This window comes from Scyliorhinus canicula, chromosome 4 (genome assembly GCF_902713615.1).
Source record: "Scyliorhinus canicula chromosome 4, sScyCan1.1, whole genome shotgun sequence".
NCBI classification, from domain to species: Eukaryota; Metazoa; Chordata; class Chondrichthyes; order Carcharhiniformes; family Scyliorhinidae; genus Scyliorhinus; species Scyliorhinus canicula.
Window position 1 is genome coordinate 235072993 of NC_052149.1, and position 6658 is coordinate 235079650.

The 6658-nt window shown below is 45.1% G+C and overlaps 1 protein-coding gene across 1 annotated transcript in view; it reads left to right on the forward strand.

Annotated features, from left to right (window-relative positions):
• LOC119964294 (protocadherin-23-like) overlaps positions 1 to 6658 on the forward strand; it is a 289809-nt gene that overhangs the window by 136790 nt on the left and 146361 nt on the right. The window lies entirely within an intron of this gene.

Below are 6658 nucleotides of genomic sequence, written 5' to 3' on the forward strand. Positions count from 1 at the left end.
TTGGTTTTCTACCAGTATCACTAACAAATCAAACTTCTTAATAAAAATAAGCCCTGCAATGTAAAAATAAGATTTGCACACTGCATTATGCTGTCAACCTCGTCTACTATAATTATCTAAATGATCAAAGGGGTTTTCTGAACAATAATGAGCATTAGATGAGGAGGAAGTGACAAACAGGCCAGAAATAATTCTGCATGCTAATCTCTGCAGGAGCAACAGACGGTAAACTCCAGTTAGTCCAAGAGTCTCACACTAGACAAGGGGAAATAATAGGAAGGTTCCTCATTGCAATCAGTGTAATTTCCCGCTTCTTACCATTGCACAGAAACTATGGGTTAGATGGCAGAACCAGGCCATTAATCTGGTTGCAAGAACCTTCCATAAGCTTCTGTGGAAGCAATTCCTATGTGAATGTTTGGGCAAGGGAATCGGTAAAACCCTTAATTCCTCTCAGAATCACAGAGTGCCATACCTTTGTCAGTCATGAAGAATGACTGCGGAGATGGGATATCGAGAAGGTTTTGGGATCCTCCCACCCCCAGACACAAGTCAGCACCCAGGAGTGAGTTAGGCATTCATGAGCAAACTGAGCTGTGAATGTTGTCAGCCTATTTAACCATGAGAATGATGGAGGCTGAGGGCATCATTTGCTGAACCCATTCCTTTTCAATTCCAACATATCCTGTTGATCTTTCTCTCTCCTGACTTATTGAAAAGGGAATAAGAAGAAGTTGAGGAAGGGCGGGTGTGGCTACATTACGTGGCCCATCTGTTGTCACCAGTTTTATTCCAGCATCAAAATTTAAAATGACTCAAGGTTGATGATTATGGGCATCGTGCCACATGGTGTGGGGAGGGGAAACTGCTGGGAAACAGAAGAGAAGGCTGGAGACTCTTGTCCTTGCTGAGTCAACAGCCAGTGGTAAATGGAGGCAGGAGACATATTAGAGCGACATGCAATCAGCACCCAGCTGCATATCACATTATTCTTGTTGGATGATGAGAATAATTTCTGCTTCTGTGACTACACTAAAATTGTCCCCAAAACTTGCAACTCAATTTAAATTCAATTCCTGCTCCCTTTAAGGAAAGCAGGTTGGACCACACCAAGGAATTAATGTGTACACTGCATGTTCCACCTATTTGTAGCTTGTGCAAGATGCTTATTTTTTTAAAATTCAGAGTGCCCAATTTATTTTTTCCAATTAAGGGGCAATTTAGCAAGGCCAATCCACTTACCCTGCACATCTTGAGCCATGGGGGAGGTGGGGGGGGGGGGGGGGGGGGGGGGGGGGGGGGGGACACATAAACACGGGGAGAATGTGCAAACTCCACATGAACAGTGATCCAGAGTCAGATTGGACGTGGGACCTCAGGGCCGTGATGCAGCAGTGCTAACCACTGCTCCACCATGCTGCCGTGCAAGACTCTAATTGGCCTATGTGGAAAACAGGCCGCTCCTGTTTTGAACAGGCATGTTATGTGTCCTTTCACACGCACACCTGAACATTGCATCAGACAGAGCTTGACATCTAAGGGACAGGTTAAGTACCTCCTCCCCCTCCCCTCCAGTTGTGCACAGTCAGATTCCGAATTCAGGCAAGAAAGTAAAGTAAGTAAAGTTGCATAGTCCCAGATGACCATCAGCTGATTTCCTCTTTGAGAGGGTGGTGATTTAACCTGAGGATCGCCACAGCTCAGTTGAGGAGCAAGGTCGAGAAGGCAGGGTCTTCATAAACAGCCTTAGCCAGTAAGGAAATTGAACCCGTGTTGTTGGCCTCACTCTGCATTTGCGAATGAGCAGTCCAGACACCTGAGCTGAACCGGCAAATCACAAGCAGGTAAAAGATGACAAATTGCCTCCATGGTCTCAATTGATCAGAAGATTATAAAAGTTTTTTTCAATAGATTTAAAGTACCCAATTCAATTTTCCCAATTAAGGGGCAATTTAGCGTGGCCAATCCACCTACACCTTTGGGTTGTGGGGGTGAGACCCACGCAGACACGGGGAGAATATGCAAACTTCACACGGACAGTCACCCGGGGCCGGGATCGAACCCAGGTCTTCGGCACCATGAGGCAGCAGTGCTAACCACTGCACCACCGTACTGCCCATGATTATCACAAAGTTATGTTTGATGGTGAAGTTCTGGTCTCACTACCTTGCTCAGAATTAAAAAATCGTTTTAGCTTGTGGTTTTGAATATTAGTCTTTATTTTTATGTTTTGAAGATACGTACAGAGATTTGTGCAGTCATTAATGTGCAATCATTTAACATTGTTGAATCAATAATACACTATCAATTCGTTCATATTTCAAGTTAAACAAATATATGATGTTAAAATACTCTCAAATTAGAATTGAATTAATTCAAAGGATCAATAAAATCCTTGCACATTCTCGCTGAGTTGGTACTTAAATTTGACATCAGAAGTAATAATTTTTTAAAATGCAAAACAGTAAATCATTTTCCCAGTACATGGAATAATCCTTGAGATTGTTGATTATCTGCTGTTGTTTACTCCAACTAGAAGCTTGGTGTGCGTCCAAATTCACTGTTGCTTTGTAATGCAAAATTGGGCAAATTACATGAGTAACTGCCAGGGCCTGGGGAACTTTGCCAAAAATGAGTCAAGAGTTTTAGAAAATGAAAAGAGGGTGGTGTAAAATCTCAAAGAACAAAGAGAACAATCTGCTTTTAATGCAATTCTGAAAAAAAATGTTAATCCTTTTTAGTTGTTAAATTTCACACATTATAAAGCACCAGGAAAAGGGATAGAATGTTCTCGATTTTGTTAAAGCTACTCAAAACATTGCAGGAAATAAATCACACCTCTGTTGACACAGTGTTATTAAGAGGGGGTGTATTGTCTAGTGATGCACTTTGGGGAATTATATCCTTTAGGTAATAGTTCAGACAACCCTGGCAGTTTCCATAGCAACTGCATGCTCAGATTTTCTTGTAAGCTTTCATGATGTACAGCGCTAAGACCTTGACTTTACCACCTCTATCAATTATATTAATATGGAAGAAATGTTCCAATCCAATTATTTGTTTTTATTTTGTCACATTATATGAAATTTGGTATCTAGCATTATTAAAAAAATCTTTCGCTTCATGGAATTTTTATTGCCCTGTGACTGAAGCTGTTCTTCACAATTCTTGGTGGGAAAAGGATGTAAATCTAAAAAGCTGTATTTGTTTACAATTATAATTATGTTTTAGCTTACATAGACTTTCTAAGTTCAATGAGTTGAAACTGTACTGAGCAAATTAGTGGTGTGTGCAATTATGCGTTCATTTAAAATTGCTCATTTTAAATGGCTATTAATACCACTTAAATCTTTGTCTTGATATATTTTTTGAAGTTTGTGGAAGGTGAACTTCATGTAAATGTATTAACCACAGTGGCACAGTGGTTAGCATAGCACAGCTGCCTCACAGCGCCAGGGACTCAGTTTCGATTCTGACCTTGGGTGACTGTGCGGAGTTTGCACTTTCTACCCAAGTCTACATGGGCTTCCTCTGGGTGCTCTGGTCTCCTCCCACTGACCACGCCATGCTAAATTGCTCCTTAGTGTTTAAAGGTTAGGTAGAGTTAGGGGGATGGGATGGGGGAGTGAACCTTGGTGGGGTGCTCTTTCAGAGGGTTGGTGCAGACTCAATGGACCAAATGGCCTGCTTGTGCACTGTAGGTATTCTATGATTCTATGACTTTATTTGTCATTAATATCTCATTGCATGACCAGCACTTCATGACAAGAGGCGGGATTCTCCGACCCCTCCCCTGGTCGGAGAATCGCCTGGGGCCGGCGTCAATCCCACCCGCACCGTGTCCCGAATTCTCCGCCACCCGAGATTCGGCGGGGGCAGGAATCGCGCCACGCCGGTCGGTGGGCCCCCCACGGCGATTCTCCGGCCCGCAATGGGCCGAAGTCCTGACGCTGACAAGCCTCTCCCGCCGGCGTGGATTAAACCACCTACTTTACTTGTGGGATTGGTGGCACAGACGGGCACTGGGCTCCTGGGGGGGGGATCTGGGGGGGGGGATCGCGAGGCGATCTGAGCCCGGGATGTCCCCACGGTGGCCTGGCACACGATCGAGCCCCCCGATCGGCGTGCGGGCCTGTGCCGTGGTGGCACTCTTTTTCTTCTGCCTTCGCCATTGTCTGCACCATGGCGGAGGCGGAAGAGACCCCCTCCGCTGCGCATGTGGTGGTATGATGTCAGCAGCCGCTGACGCTCTGGCACATGCGTGGACTTACGCCGGCCGGCGAAGACATTTCGGCCCCGGCTGGCGTGGCGCCAAAGGCCGTTCATGCCAGCCGGCGGAGCGGGAACCACTCCGGCGTAGGCCTAGCCCCTCAATTTGAGGGCTTGGCCCCTAAAGGTGCGGAGACATCCACACATTTGGGGCGGTCTGACGCTGGAGTGGTTCACGCCACTCCATCACGCCGGGGCCCGCCGGGTAGGGGAGAACCCCGGCCAACATCTATCAAATTATGAATGATCTGAAGTTGTGAGCATGGGTTTGAAATGGTAATAGAATAATGAAACTTCATAACAGCATAATGGTTACTTGATGATAAGTTATGGCTTCAAACCACAAGGCAGACTTGCCCATCTTATATAATGTATCACTGCAGCACTGTGGCACTACTACATTTTCAGAGCTGTCATTAAAGTGGGGTTACGCCTGACCATTTGACTGGTGGTAACACACCCTGTGGCATTTATTTGAAGAGTAGCTGTGGGATTTGTAACTCTGTCTATTGCTGTTGTTTTCACCGTTTGACATACAAGTATCCCTGTGTTTATCTTCACTAGGTTGACACTAGTTTTTAGAGTGACTTATGCTGCTCCTGGTATGCCGTTGTGCACTTTTCATTCAAATATATGCCAGACCATCAGAGTGGGGGATATGCAAGACCATGAGGTTACAGATTGTGGTTGAATACAATTTTGCTGCTGCTAATGGTCCACAATGCCTCATGAGTATCCAGTTTTGAGTCACGAGATATGTTTGAATTCTATCCCATTTGGCATATGGTAGACGACAATATGACGGAGGATAATTTCAATGTGACTGTCTCCACAAGGATTGTGTGGTGGTCACTCACCAATAATGTCATGGACTAATGAAGCTGTGAAAGGTAGATAATGAGAGTGATGTTGAGTACGCATCTCCCTCCTGTTGTATCCCTTACCACCTCCTCAACACAGTCGAACAGCTGGCTCATTTACCCGGTCAGTAGTGGTGCTTCCCAGCTACTCTTGGTAATGGATAATGAAGTTCCCCACCCAGGATACATTCTATGCCCTTGTTAAATTCAGTGCTTCTTCCAAATAGTATTCAATCTTGAGGAACGCTGATTGATCAGCTGAGCAAGAGTGGTAGGTGATGACCAACAAAAGGTTTCCTTGCCCACCTTTGACCTGGTGCCATGGGACTTCATAGGGTCTGGAGACAATGTTGAGGGCTCCCAGGGCAACTCCCTCTTGACTGTATACCTCTGTATTTCCACCTCAGTTGGCTCTTTCCTGCAGTGGACAGGACATACTCAGAGTTGGTGAAGGTATTATCTGGAAAATGTTCTTTAAGGTATGATTGCGTGAGGATAACTGTCTCAGGCATTTACATGACTAGCCTGTGGAACAGCCATGTTTGACACAAGGCCCCCGGAGGTTTAAAATGAAGACTACTCAGGGTTAACAGAGCTAGGTTTTCCATTGCTATTTCCAGTGCCTCGGTTGATCCTGGGTGGTCCGTCCGGGTTCCTTCCTAATCAACTTTCCTGTAGTAGTTTGACACAACTGAGTGGCTAGCCAGGCCACATAAGAGGGCAATTAAAAGTCAAGCAGATTGCTGTAATCTGGAGTCACATATAGGCCTGACGAGGTAAAAATGGCAGATTAGCTTCCCGAAAGGGCATCAGTGAACAAAATAATTTTTGTACGATAACTATAAAATATTTTCACCATTACTGAGATTTGGTCATAATTCAAGACTTGTGATTAAATTAATTTAAATTCCACCAGCTGCCATTGCGCAATTTCAGCCCGTGAACGAAAGTACTCCAGCTCAATGACATTTCCACCACACCATTTCCTCTCTCCTGCTATTTTTGATAGCTCAATTCCAGCCAAATATGTCAGGAAGTTGCATGGCCCAAATGAGGCTGTTCGAGCCTATGTGAGCCCAAAAAACAAGCTTTATTTGGCCAGATTATCTACCACTGCTCTGTATCAATTTGATCTTCTTATCGAGGGAAAGAAATTCTGTCTTTATTGAAGCTTTCTGAGCTTTCTTTCAAACAACCTCCTTTATATTGTCACGTTCATTGCTTCGAGAAAGTTTAGAGTGGTTCAGTTGGCATGGAAATACCAGAGCCTGGCATAGGGGTCATGACGGGCCTGAGGGGGTGGATGGAGGTTAGGTGTAGTTACAGGGCTAGGACGGGGAAGTGGGCCTCGGTAGGGTGGTCTTTCAGAGTGCTGGTGCAGACGTTTTCTTAATTTTTTCCAATTAAAGGGCAATTTAGCGTGGCCACATATCATTACGTTGTGGGAGTGAGACCCACGCAGACACAAGGAGAATGTGCAAACTCCACACGGACAGTGACCCAAGGCCGAGATCGAACCCGGGTCCTTA